Below are 15,250 nucleotides of genomic sequence, written 5' to 3' on the forward strand. Positions count from 1 at the left end.
ACTATATGCATTCTTCAATTCAGAAAGGAATTCGATTCGCACTACATTTTAAACCATATACCGCTATTTTCGCGGCAGTTTTAGTGCGATATTGTCCGAATTCTTTTCTGCATTGTCGTTTTATTTCATTCCAGGAATGAATATTCATATCCTTTAGTGAAGTAAAGAATTTGTGATGCTTACTGTCAAATACCCAGGGCAGAAATTTAATTTTTAATTTCTCACTTGTAACATTCATTATAGCTAATGCATTTTCAAAAGCCTCTAAATGATCAATTACCGATTTTGTTCCCTTATTGGAGAATATAGGTACTGCGCGCTGTATGAAGGTGATTATTTTATGGGAATCATATACTTTATTAGACTTATTTTGGGATTCTCTGTTAGAGTTTCCCTCCCCCGCACCAGCTGCGTTACAGCAGTTCTCTGGATTTACATCATGAAGTGATTGTCTATTTGGGAAATCTATTTCTGACCCATTAGGGGTCATTTGTCTATACTGTTCCATATATTTTTATACCTCGTCCCTGAAGCGTTCGCTAAAGGAGTTAGCATTATCTGCATTATTCTCACTGTTAATATAAGGGTTTTCATTATGGCGATATGACCTTTATACATCGCTTAATTCTCTCTGGCTTTGCGCAAGCTGTTTATTTAATTCTTGTATCTGTGCGAGTAAGTCTGTGTTATGCTTATCTAAGGCGGTTAGGTTTTGGGCGAATTCATCCATTTTATTTTTGGCTATTTTTAAATCCTCTTCGCATCTGCGTGAGGAACGAATACTAAATTCTAGCTCCTGTATTTTCAATGGTTTGTCTATGACACAAAATGACATTTCGTCAATAATGCATATTAAAAGGGGCCAAGATTTTAGTATTAGTTTGTCTCGCTTTTTGAGAGTCTTGCATTGATTAATCATTAATAATTCCTGGAAGAATTCATTCTCTTCATTCCACATATTATTGTTAACGGTAATAGCTTTAGCCATAGTTTCAAGCATATCCATAAAATCATTTAATTCACCCGCAATATTAAACTTCCCTTTAATGTAACTTAAGATATCTTTCTTAAGGACCTGACCTTTAGTAATGGGTATTGTAATGGGACCATTTTCATCGCTATGTATAGAATTAAATGAGTCACTTCTGGCTACAGACATTATTATATTGGTTTAGTATTCAGTTAAATTAAAACGCTAATACAATTTTTGCCAATAAAAAAGGGAGAAAAAAAAATGATATATATATATATATATATATATATATATATATATATATATATTTTTAAATTATATTAACTTTGAAATATGAAAAATTAATATTTCGAAATATGAAAAATTAATATTTCGAAATATGAAAAATTAATATTTTTGATTAACTTTGAAAATATGAAAAAATAATATTTTTGATTAATTTTGAAATATGAAAAATTAATATTTTTATTAATCTTTCAAAAATTTATTTTTAATAATATTTCAAGATATTAATATCAATCTCGAAATATGAAAATCAATATTTTAATTTTTCAAAAATTATATCTTCAAAATATTAATATCAAAATATGAAACTTTTTCTCTCTTTTATAATAATTTATATTTACTACAAATATATGATATCAATATGATGGATTTTAATAAATCTCAAACAGTGCCTCCATACAATATGTTAGTATATTTATGAAAATCTAAGTAGTGCTCTGCAAATAATACATCAGCTTATGGCAGGGTTATAACACAATACAAATAATAATTATCCTTAAAAATAGAAACCCTTAACCAACATGCATCTACTAGAAACCATACGATTAATATAAATACCTGAATTCTTTTATTTAGTTAATATCCATGAACATTTTGAAATATATTTGCAATACCAAAATATGACACAATATTATATGCGCTTGAAAACTATTTAAATATGCTATGCAAAGTTCATACACGCTTACCTTTAAAACCAGCCTTATTTACAAATAGCCTTTCATTCAGTTTACACAACGAGACTAAAATCTTTATCTTTTAACATCCAAGCGATACAATTCTAACAGTGCTTATAATCAATAGGATAATATATATATATTCTGCTATTTAACTGCAATGTATCCTAATACAGTATTAATTTACAATATCAGAACTTGCACAGATAAGTTACTTAGCCAATCAGATACAGATTTAAACAATATATAGGCTGTGACTACCAATTTAAAATACAATTTATTTCTCTGACTCTGCCAAACCCAGCAACAATGAATGCTTATTTTAAATTGTTTTTGCATACAAACAGGCCAGCTAAGAACTATCCAAAACAATGACACACAGTTTAAAAGTACAATCTGCTCTTTAAATCTATTTGTTATAGCAATCTTTTAATACATTACCAAAAAGAGTACCAAATCGATATCCAATATTCCTTGATAGGAATATTTTCACCTCAGAAAATACCAATAAGTATAATTTGCAGTCAATGAGAAGAATAGATCAGCTTTGCTTGAGTAAATGGTATTTCACGCCCAACAGGAACCTGTTTACAAGTTTAGCTCAGCAGAGATCTGTCTTTTCTCTCTGTTGCAATCACTTTATATGGGTTCTCTTCCATCATAGGTGATGAATATGGGTGGCCCTCCTTGTCTCGGATTGGCCCTCGTGCTTGTCCCTGGTCCGCCCTTAGAGTTGAAGCATGTTTACCATGGCAACGCATCTTTTGAACAGTTAAATTCCCTTAACTGTCCTACCGGTATTGGCCCCTAGGTGGCAGCAGACATACAGACAAAACAAATTCACCTTTACATTTCTTAAGCATTTTTGACAAGTTAATTATTCTCATAACATGGTTATTTAATCAGATCACACTCTCTGCATTAATCATATATAACCCCAATTATAGATGGGTAGTATTAGGTTATTTTTTCTGATTATTCTGATACCAAATATGTTATATTATTAACATTGTATTATATTAAGGCAATTTAATATTGCTAATTATTAGCTTAAAATACATTATAATTTTATCAGTATCCTGGCATTTCTATACAAATAACAGCCTATTTTTATATTTCCAATAGTTCTGCCTGCATACACTCCTCTACGATCCATCTGAAAAATAGAAAATTTATGTTATATATATATGCACTTCAAATATGGGATTATTAAAATGGTTATTTAATCTATACTAATTTCTGAATTTATTTCCTATATAAATATCCCATGCAGCAATTATCTATTTAATATAATGTGTTATTTCAATATATATATATATATATATATATATATATATATATATATATATATATATATATATATATATATATATATTATACATATATGGGCTATTTGAATCATTCCAAACATATATGAAGCTATTGGTATTATTTCCTTTGTAAAATGTATTATTTTTTTTTATCTGTGTTATACAGGGGTTTTAAATGTTAATTCTTCAACCCACACTGCTTTCCGTAATTTTAAGTTCACACCATAGCATTTGTTTGTTGGCCAAGGCCTTCACTGCCCCACCCACATAGCATGGGGTCAATCCATGAGTAGTTGTAAAAGTCACAATACAACATAATTTCTGTTTAGCTAGCAAAGCAGACTTGTATTTGATGTTTAGGAGCAATTAACACCTATGTGCATAAAAACTGTTTCCCTATGATTTTGACCAGCTTCAAGAGGGTATTCCAGACACCTCATCCTTACTCATAGCATGGGGTACAGAGTTTTGCACTTCCTAATTAAGAAGCAAATGTTTCCCTTTTGATTCTTGGGACATGCTGTCTGTAGTTCAGCCTGGAGATGTATATTCAATTTGTAGGGTTTTCTGAGTCAAATCCTGACATCAGAATTTAAACCTTATTCCAGTAATATCTGATAAAAATATGGTTTCATACATAAACACATTCCCTGTCCTATTGACATATATATATATATATGTATTTACCTGTGCCCTGACAATGGGCTCACTGCTGGGTTTTGATGTGGTGGAGGGTGTATTGGTATGGGTATATCGTTTGAGTGGTTTCTTGGTAAGATCTTTCATGTTGTCTTTCCCTTAGGCTCCTATCTATAGTGATACTCAAATTAATCAACTCTTCCAGAGTTGGGGGTAAATCAATTTGTGAAAGCTCATCTTTTATGGCGTCGGACAAGCCCAAACGGAATTGATTCCTTAATGAAAGGTTATTCCATTGGCTGTCCTTAGCCCATCTCTTGAACTCAGTGATGTACTCCTCTACATATCTTTTCTTTTGCTTTAATGATCTCATAGCATTTTCGGCTGTCAATTGTTTATAAGGATTATCATACAACTGAGCAAAGGCGGTAAAGAAAGCTTCTAATGAGTTAAGTATGTTTTCATTTGTCTCAAAAAATCTGTTTGCCCAGGTTCTTGGCTCCCCTCTAAGGAAGGATATTGTTGTTAAGACCTTTACTCTGTCAGTGGGGTATGTTTGCGGCTTTAAGGTGAAAAGGAGTAAGCAAGCATTTCTTAAATCTCTGAACTGTTCTCTATCTCCATTTAATAATTCTGGGAGGCTGACCTGGGGCTCAATAGCATGTAATTTGGTTTCTACTATATCTTTAATATATGCTTTTATGATAAAGTAATTTTTATTATTTTGTAGCAAGAGCATAACAACAAAAAGAATATGAGAGAAAAACAAATCAAAAGAACAGGAATCATGGGTCTCTAAAATTACATAGTGACCTAGAAGACTCAAGTTACAAAACCTTAAATCAGTCGGTCGCCATGTCATACCTTGTGCGGCCATTCTTGCATGAGAAACCTGATAACATCAATTATTGTGAAACATAATACAATACAGTGAAGAATCTCTTGTTTAAAGTTAAATCTGAGGTATTTCTGTGCACAATGTAATGCAATATGGCCCAATCCAACAATATGTTCCCAAGAGAAGGAACAATGTGAAAAAGAATTAGCGAAGATATGAGAGGGTTAGGTAAAGCAAAGAAAGAAAGAGAGGGGAGCAGAATGCAGATAAGGGGATATCTCCTGACCACATCACTCTATATATAAGGCTTATTATATGTAGGTTTTACATGTCTCCTATTTACCCACAACTTTCCCCGCCACGTCCGAGGGCTCCATGTTCCAAGGGGTAGGGCACTCTATGCGGTGGGCTCTATTGGTTTAGACTAGTGTTCAGGACACATTGTGTAATATCCAATAATACCAAACTTTCTGAAAGGTTTCTTGGGTATCCAGGAGAAATGCTGCCTGTTCTGACATGTTGTAATAAAAGTTAATTTTGAGTTTTATTTCTTCCCAAGACGGGGCACACTCTTTCCAATGGCGGGCTATACAAACCCTTGTGGCAGTGCATGTTATCTTAATAAACAAGTTAATGTATTTATTAAATTCTTTAAGTCTAATATGGAGTAAAGCTTGTTCCATGGTAAGGCTAATTGGGCTGTCTATGATCGAGCTTAGGAACCGGGATAGTTGGTTCCATACCCTTTGTGTGTGGGAGCAATCCCACCACATGTGTTTATAATCCCCTACTTCTCCGCAGCCTCTATAACAAAGTCTGGATCCATTCTTGGAGGAGTGTGAGGTTATCTGTGGAGTTAGATACCAACGAAAGTTGGTTTTAATGCAATTTTCCCACATGTCGGCACTCAGTAAACCCTTCCCCGCACTAGAGAGAGTTATATACCAATCCTGAATCTCTATTTCCCTGTTGATATCCTTTTCCCATTTGTTTTGTAGAGTGGATTTAGAGTTTTCTGATGCTAGTTGAATTGCTTGGTATAGCCTTGAGATAGTGTTCTTGGGCCTAGATATAGTGCTGCATAAATTCTCTAACGTGGAGGGTATGTTTTTAGTTACAGATGGCAGGAGAGGGTGAATGATGGAGGTGAGCTGCAAGTATAGAAACCATTCTAGTTTGATTGGCTGTAATTTATCTTGTAGTTGTGTGTAGCTCATCAGTTTGCCTCCCTCTATGAGGTCTGCTATTCTGTAGAGTCCTCTATTTCCCCATTTCGTAATAGTAGGAACCAGTTCGTGTCTAACTAGGCTTGTGAGTGTGGCTTTAATGGAGTGCTGAGGGAGCAGGGCCAAAGAAGTGGTCAGCTTGGACCATTGTTTAATCATAAAGTCTATCACAGGGTATTCGTGTTGCTTCCCACTGAAGCATCGTCTAGGGTTCCAAAGTATCATGTCACGTGGAGTAAGTCCTGCAATGTCTGATTCCAGTTGTGTCCATACAATGTCCTCGTCAGGGTCGTTAAGAAGGGCAGTCTGTGCTAATCTGGCTGCCTGGTAATAATGCTTAAGGTTTGGTGCCCCCACCCCTCCCAATTGTCTGTTCCTAGTGAGAATTGCCGACGGGATTCTAGCCTTTTTGTTTCCCCTTATAAAACTATTTATACACTTTTGGAGAACGTCTAAGTCTGGGGTTGGTATTCTAATCGGTAAGGTGCGGAATAAATACAGGATCCTTGGCAATATCATCATTTTAACTGCCGACAGTCTACCAAACCATGAGAAACCTAGTTTACTCCATTTATTTAAGTCTTGTCTAATGTTTTTGTACATAGGGGGGTAATTTGCATTGTACAGTTCCGTTGAGCTTATGGTTAGATTAATCCCTAGGTATCTGAGAAGGTGTTTGGCCCATTTAAATTCAAAGTTAGCCTCTATCAGCTTTTTGGTATGGACTGGGAGGTGTATGGGCAGCGCTTCACATTTTTCTAGATTAATTTTATAGCCTGAAATGGAGGAGAAGGAGTTGAGGGTTTGGTAGAGGTTCGGCAGCGTTATCATTGGCCTTGACAAGGAGAGGAGAACATCGTCTGCGAAGAGTGTGAGTTTGTATTCCTTTAATATATGCTTTTAAAGTATAATTTTCTACTTTCAGGGTATTTAACCTATCAGTTAACAAATCAACCCTCTGGTTTAGAGTCTGCATATGAGTAGTTAACTCAGCTGTGTCCACCTTATTTTTTTTACTTGGCTTAGTATTCTGTCAGGATCTGTTAAAGAACAGTATTGCCGTTTCCTGTAAAGCAAGAGTTTTGTGTCAAGAACCTCAACTGCTGAGTGCATGTTACTCTAGTTACACAGTTTTTGTTGTTATATTGATTTCTGGGATACATCATGAATTACTCACCCAAGTAAATGATAAGCCCAGAGATCATGGTTCATTTAATAGATGGGATTTCTAGTTAAGTACACTATCGCCACCACCTGTGTATAACACTTAAATTTGCAGCAGTGTAACACTTTGAAATTACAAATAAGGGTTAAACAGTATAGTGCTTAAGCAAGACATACAGGCAAGAATAGCAAGTGAAAATTAAATATGTATTAAACTTATTTATCTCTCTCCCCCTCCCCTATGTCTCCCTCCCTCCCCTATGTCTCTCTCCCTCCCTCCCCTGTGTCTCCCTCCCTCCCTTGTGTCTCCCTCCCCTGTGTCTCCCTCCCTCCCTTGTGTCTCTCCCTCCCCTGTGTCTCCCTCCCTCCCCTGTCTCTCTCCCTCCCCTGTGTCTCCCTCCCCTGTGTCTCCCCCCCATCCCTGTGTCTACATCCCTCCCTCCCCTGTGTCTCTCTCCCTCCCCTTTGTCTCTCTCTCCCACCCCTGTGTCTCCCTCCCTCCCCTGTGTCTCTCTCTCTCCCCCTCCCCTATGTCTGTCTCCCTCCCTCCCCTATGTCTGTCTCCCTCCCTCCCCTTTGTCTCCCTCCCTCCCCTGTGTCTCTCTCCCTCCCTCCCCTGTCTCTCTCTCTCTCTCTCCCCTGTGTCTCCCTCCCCTTTGTCTCTCTCCCACCCTCCCCTGTGTCTCTCTCCCTCCCTCCCCTGTGTCTCCCTCCCTCCTGTGTCTCCCTCCCACCCACCCATCCCTGCACCTCCCTCCCTCCCCTGTGTCTCTCTCCCTCCCTCCCCTGTGTCTCTCTATCTCCCTCCCATGTGTCTCCCTCCCTTCCCTGTGTCTCTCTCTCTCCCCCTCCCTCTCCTGTGTCTCTCTCCCTCCCTCCCCTGTGTCTCTCTCCCTCCCTCCCCTGTGTCTCTCTCCCCCCCCCCCCCGTGTCACTCTCCCTCCCCTGTGTCTCTCTCCCTCCCCTTTCTCATTTTAAGTGAAAGTTTTCATGAATAACAGATTTTTTTTTTATTGTGTTACATGTTTCAAAAAGATAAAAATAAAATAAAGAGAAAATTAAATGTATAAAAAGCATTTTTTTTTACGGGGGGGGGGGGGGGCCTTCATGGATTCTTGCACCGGGGCCCTGAGGTTTATAGTTACGCCTCTGACAGGCATACACAAACTATACATACACACAGGCATACACACACAGGCATACACAAACTATACACATACACACACAGGCATACACAAACTATACATACACACACACACACACCAACTATACATACACACACAGGCATACACCAACTATACATACACAAACACGCAAACTAACTATACACATACACACACAGGCATACACCAACTATACATACACACACAAACACGCAAACTAACTATACACATACACACACAGGCATACACCAACTATACATACACACACACATACACACACACAAACTATACACATACACACACACAAACTGTACACATACACACACAGGCATACAACAACTATACATACACAAACTATACATACACACACACACAGGCATACACAAACTTTACATACACACAGGCATACACAAACTATACATACACACACACACAGGCATACACAAACTATACACATACACACAGGCATACACAAACTATACATACACTCACAAACTATACACATACACACACAAACAAACTATACACATACACACAAACTGTACACATACACACACAGGCATACACCAACTATACATACACACACAAACTATACACATACACACACAAACAAACTATACACATACACTCACAGGCATACACAAACTATACATACACTCACAAACTATACACATACACACACAAACAAACTATACACATACACTCACAAACTATACACATACACACACAAACAAACTATACACATACACACAAACTGTACACATACACACACAGGCATACACAAACTATACACATACACACACAGGCATACACAAACTATACATACACTCACAAACTATACACATACACACACAAACAAACTATACACATACACTCACAAACTATACACATACACACACAAACAAACTATACACATACACTCACAAACTATACACATACACACACAGGCATACACCAACTATACATACACACACAAACTATCCACATACACACACACACACACAAACTATACACATACACACACACAGGCATACAACAACTATACATACACACACACACAGGCATACACGAACTATACATACACACAGGCATACACAAACTATACACATGCACACACAGGCATACACAAACTATACATACACAAAAACTATACATACACACACAATCATACCCAGAAACTATACACAGAAACATAGATAAACTCAGACACACACTTTACTATATATTACATTACAATTTAGTAATCATATATATCAACAGCATAATAAAACACAGTTTGACATATAATCTTGCATTAAAGTTTGTCACAGCTTCCTAATCCTTTCCCCCTTCTGTGTTCTCCCCCAAAACTAATTGCGCAGACTCTCAATAACAGTGACAGGAGTAACAGAGTTTAATTCTTACACTGTGTTGTTGGAACTGACAAGAAGGTTCAGGACCTGACAAATCAGATAGGACAAATTATTTTACTTTCCACTGAGTAGAAGAGAACTCAACAGGAACATGCCGAGTAGAAGAGAACTCAACAGGAACATGTTGCATGGGTTGACCTCTCTGTAAATGAATCACTCCCTCACAGTGACGTTTCCTTCACAGTTTTAGTGAATGATGAGTCTGATCTCAGACACACACACCCTTAAAGTGAAGGTAAAGTTTTGGTTTGTTGAATTAATTTTTTAACATATTATGTGACCAACATTATAGTCGCTAACTTTGTTTTAAAAAAAATAAAATTACTTTTAAATAAATCTTATTTTTATTCTGACCGTTTTTTCACCGCTTCCTCCTCCCCCTCGCTTTTTTCCGACTTTGTCTATGAAAATGATTTATGCGCTCCCAACCTCCGTAAGCGTAACTAAGCTTGCGCGTTCTCTATCTGCAAAACTATGCGCATGCGCAATTATACCATCTGTACTCCGATACATTATATCAACGTCTGAGTTCCTCGGCAGCTCCTTCTTTGACTACAACCCAAATTTTATAATGCACATGCGCGAAACGAGGACGCGCGCGCTGGCAAATTGAGGAGGATAAATTGTCACGCATGCGCATGTAAACCGGGATGTTGATGACGAAATTTGACGGCCGCCTAACGGCCAGAAAATCAATTGGATCTCTGAAGCACATGATAGGTATTTAGAAAAAAGATAAATGTACGGGTTGTTTTTCGGAAAGCCGATTAGATGATAAAAACATTAGATATCACAGGTAATATATGTTTTATAACAAATTGATGAATGAAACTTATATTTATTTGCCATCATATCTCTAATTATTTGTAATAAGGCGTTTGACTTTACCTTCACTTTAATAACCTTATCTTAGCTACTCTGCTTTAGCTACTGCTCACCGGAGAAAACAGATCTTTATGGGGGATGGGGCTGTATGCTGTTGCTGCAGCCTGCAGGACATAACATAAAGAATAGTCTCTTCCCTGTACAGCACTGAGTTAAAGCAGTTGCATTCAGTATGTAAGCTGCGCTGCTCACTATTTAAAAGAGGACACTGAACCGGGGTATGAGGGGAACAGCTAGTATGTGTGAGTGGCATGCTGCTATGCTAGACAAAAAAAGTGCTGATTATAGTAGCTGCCATGTGTGCGAGTGGTCTGGCCAGGTAAGTGCCGCCCCCTGTCAAGTGTCGCCTGGGTCCATTGGACCCACTTTGTCCCATGGTTAAGCCGGTGTTCTGGTAAGAGGGCGAACTTTTTAGAAGAGCGAACCATGTTACTTCCTGTGATGTTTCATCAGCTGTTTAACACATTTTGGAGCTAATGCGCTTGCGTGCCAGCGTCATCACATACCTGGCCGCATACGTCACTGCTAAAATATTTAGACCTGTGAAATTCAGAAACCCTTTCTATAGCGCATGCGTGTGATTTTGTATCACAAATGGTGCGCTCATGGAAAGCTGTTTTTTTTTTTTTTTTTTTTTTACTTTTATTTATAGCCAGCAGTAGATACAAGGAAATCAAATTGCAAATCTTGCACGCAGGGCCCAACATGATATATACACTGTGTGCAGAATTATTAGACAAATGAGTATTTTGACCACATCATCCTCTTTATGCATGTTGTCTTACTCCAAGCTGTATAGGCTCGAAAGCCTACTACCAATTAAGCATATTAGGTGATGTGCATCTCTGTAATGAGAAGGGGTGTGGTCTAATGACATCAACACCCTATATCAGGTGTGCATAATTATTAGGCAACTTCCTTTCCTTTGGCAAAATGGGTCAAAAGAAGGACTTGACAGGCTCAGAAAAGTCAAAAATAGTGAGATATCTTGCAGAGGGATGCAGGACTCTTAAAATTGCAAAGCTTCTGAAGCGTGATCATCGAACAATCAAGCGTTTCATTCAAAATAGTCAACAGGGTCGCAAGAAGCGTGTGGAAAAACCAAGGCGCAAAATAACTGCCCATGAACTGAGAAAAGTCAAGCGTGCAGCTGCCAAGATGCCACTTGCCACCAGTTTGGCCATATTTCAGAGCTGCAACATCACTGGAGTGCCCAAAAGCACAAGGTGTGCAATACTCAGAGACATGGCCAAGGTAAGAAAGGCTGAAAGACGACCACCACTGAACAAGACACACAAGCTGAAACGTCAAGACTGGGCCAAGAAATATCTCAAGACTGATTTTTCTAAGGTTTTATGGACTGATGAAATGAGAGTGAGTCTTGATGGGCCAGATGGATGGGCCCGTGGCTGGATTGGTAAAGGGCAGAGAGCTCCAGTCCGACTCAGACGCCAGCAAGGTGGAGGTGGAGTACTGGTTTGGGCTGGTATCATCAAAGATGAGCTTGTGGGGCCTTTTCGGGTTGAGGATGGAGTCAAGCTCAACTCCCAGTCCTACTGCCAGTTTCTGGAAGACACCTTCTTCAAGCAGTGGTACAGGAAGAAGTCTGCATCCTTCAAGAAAAACATGATTTTCATGCAGGACAATGCTCCATCACACGCGTCCAAGTACTCCACAGCGTGGCTGGCAAGAAAGGGTATAAAAGAAGAAAATCTAATGACATGGCCTCCTTGTTCACCTGATCTGAACCCCATTGAGAACCTGTGGTCCATCATCAAATGTGAGATTTACAAGGAGGGAAAACAGTACACCTCTCTGAACAGTGTCTGGGAGGCTGTGGTTGCTGCTGCACGCAATGTTGATGGTGAACAGATCAAAACACTGACAGAATCCATGGATGGCAGGCTTTTGAGTGTCCTTGCAAAGAAAGGTGGCTATATTGGTCACTGATTTGTTTTTGTTTTGTTTTTGAATGTCAGAAATGTATATTTGTGAATGTTGAGATGTTATATTGGTTTCACTGGTAAAAATAAATAATTGAAATGGGTATATATTTGTTTTTTGTTAAGTTGCCTAATAATTCCGCACAGTGATAGTCACCTGCACACACAGATATCCCCCTAAAATAGCTATAACTAAAACAAACTAAAAACTACTTCCAAAACTATTCAGCTTTGATATTAATGAGTTTTTTGGGTTCATTGAGAACATGGTTGTTGTTCAATAATAAAATTAATCCTCAAAAATACAACTTGCCTAATAATTCTGCACTCCCTGTAGTAAATAACATAACCATAAAAAAAAACTGTAAGGATTTTATCCATATTATCCACATTCCACTTTGAATATACCAACACAGAGCATCTAAACTCAAATATAAGCCTGCTGGAATTTTTTTAATCTTTTTTTCTTTTCTCTCTTTTACCTCTTCTTCAGGTAACAAACTTGTTCATCGTAATACACGGTAATCTTCGAAACTTATAAATCACACGAACAAACAGAAAACTCGAAAACAAAAACAAAACAACACAAAACAAAGCAATAAAAAACAAAACAGAACAAAACAAAAAAAAAAACGAAAACCCCCCCCCCCTAAAACTGTGATCCCACCCACCCCTCCCTAACCCTCTGCCTTTACCCCACACTCCTCTCCAGGCTGCTCAATCCAAGTATATGGAAAAACATTTAATAGCGTCAGTTCCGCAAAGCTCACAGAGGCTAGGAACGGGGAGAGAATCAATTTCTGGAGCGTAGCTGAGAAAGATAGGATAACAGGAGACAATTTCCATAGAAACTTCTTAATTCTATTCTCAGAGGCATCATGAAGATAATGTGACTTGAAGAGAATTTGATTTTGAAGAATTTTAAAGACCATAGAGAGTCCGGGTACATGCCTGGCTTTCCAATTTTTAAGGATACAAAATCTAACTGCAAGTATTATTGTGTTTAGGCTGTTTATAGTGTTACTGTTGAAAACATCTTTTTTTTTTTTTTTAATTAATATTTTTATTGAGGTCAAAGAAAATAATTAAAATACAGATATCTCAATAGGTAAACAGCAAATCAAATATTCATGTCATATCTGATTTAAGATATTGATAAGTCCTCTTTTTTCTTCCCCTTATTTTAACATAATAGGTCACTTTTGGACCTGTGCGGCTATGTAAGTCCAATTCCAGGGGATTGTGCTTAAAACAAAAACAAAAAAGAGAAAACAAACAAAGAAAATTTGCATCTAAAATATGAAAAATCAACACTATACAACCATTCAAGGTAATAAGATGCACAGTTTTAAAGTTACAAAGATTAAACCAAAAAGACCAAAACTGGACCAGCCACAATAATACAAAAGTCAACATTGCCCTAGGTATGTGAGAGGAAAATATATAAGTTATAAAATGACATGACCATGTAAAACACTGCCATGGAGTTAGTGTTTTTATAAAGAAAACATTTAACAAATAAATATGGCCAGGACTGGGCCAACTATTATAATGCTAGGTTTGAGATCTCTCTATGAAAAAAAATGTGGTATTACAGCCATAGAGTGGGGAGTATAAAACAAATGGGATAAATGTAATACAGCATAAACATATATAAGCAAACCTCTCTCATGATATAAAACAGAAATTGTCAGCTTGAGTAAAGTAATGTTACCCTCCAGGGAATTAGAAAGTAAATATAAAATATGTAAAAGAGATTGTGTGGTTATTTTCTCTTCCTAATCAAGTGTATGCTATCACTGTGTGTTTCGTGCATGATAATCTAGTGCCCTAGCCCCCACACAGCCCCGGCCGCTGGCCGCAAAGTGGGGATCAAAGCACAGGACAATGATATATAAGATCTGTAATGGTGGTTATATATGTAGGAACATGTATATATCCCATAGTTGTCTCTTTTAAGTATTTACACTAAAGGCACATAACAGAGATGATCACTGAATAAAGTGTAGAGTGAAACAAGTCAGCTACGCATTAGGTGATGTTATAGAGGGTTTGTGTGTGACTGCATTCTAAAACTCACATTTTTTAGGAAAACAAAAACTTAACTTTACTTTAAACGGTATCGCCAATCAGGAAACACATAAACTTAACTAAACAGACCAGAAATAAGAATTGTCTCTTCCAGTTTTAACCCGGGTCAGATCTCTTTCTACATGCAAATACTATATCATGAGCACAGCTAACGTCCATGTCAGGGATCCCGGTAAGGGCTTGATGAAAAATGCCAAGTCTATGTGAGTAATGTAAAGTTCGAGTTAATTTGCCGGTTGTATTAAATCCCATTAGCGATGCGGTGGAGAGAAGAGGTGAGGATCCAAAGACCTCTCTTACTTGTCGGGGACCCAATGTGGAATGAACAGTCCATGGTGTCTTCTGGATGCGGTTTTTACCGCGTTTGATCAGATTTATTAGTGATCGGTCAGCTGTGGTGAGTCTGAGAATTGGCGCGCCCGGGAGATTAGACGCCATTTTCTTGCCCCTTTTCCATAGCGACAGTTTGGTTGTTGTTGTTTTTTTTGTGGTATTGATTTTCTTATAAGGCTGACTGTTAGATTTTAGTTGAAGTTTCCGGTGGGCCCTTGTTGCCGGAGTGTAAGTAAAATCATCTAGTGATTCCCGTGGTCTGTCTTCTTGTATTAGCGCCTTAGTGATAGGGGTCTTTTTTAGTGGTGAGCCAT

The sequence above is a fragment of the Bombina bombina genome, chromosome 1 (assembly GCF_027579735.1).
Source record: "Bombina bombina isolate aBomBom1 chromosome 1, aBomBom1.pri, whole genome shotgun sequence".
In the NCBI taxonomy this organism is placed as follows: Eukaryota; Metazoa; Chordata; class Amphibia; order Anura; family Bombinatoridae; genus Bombina; species Bombina bombina.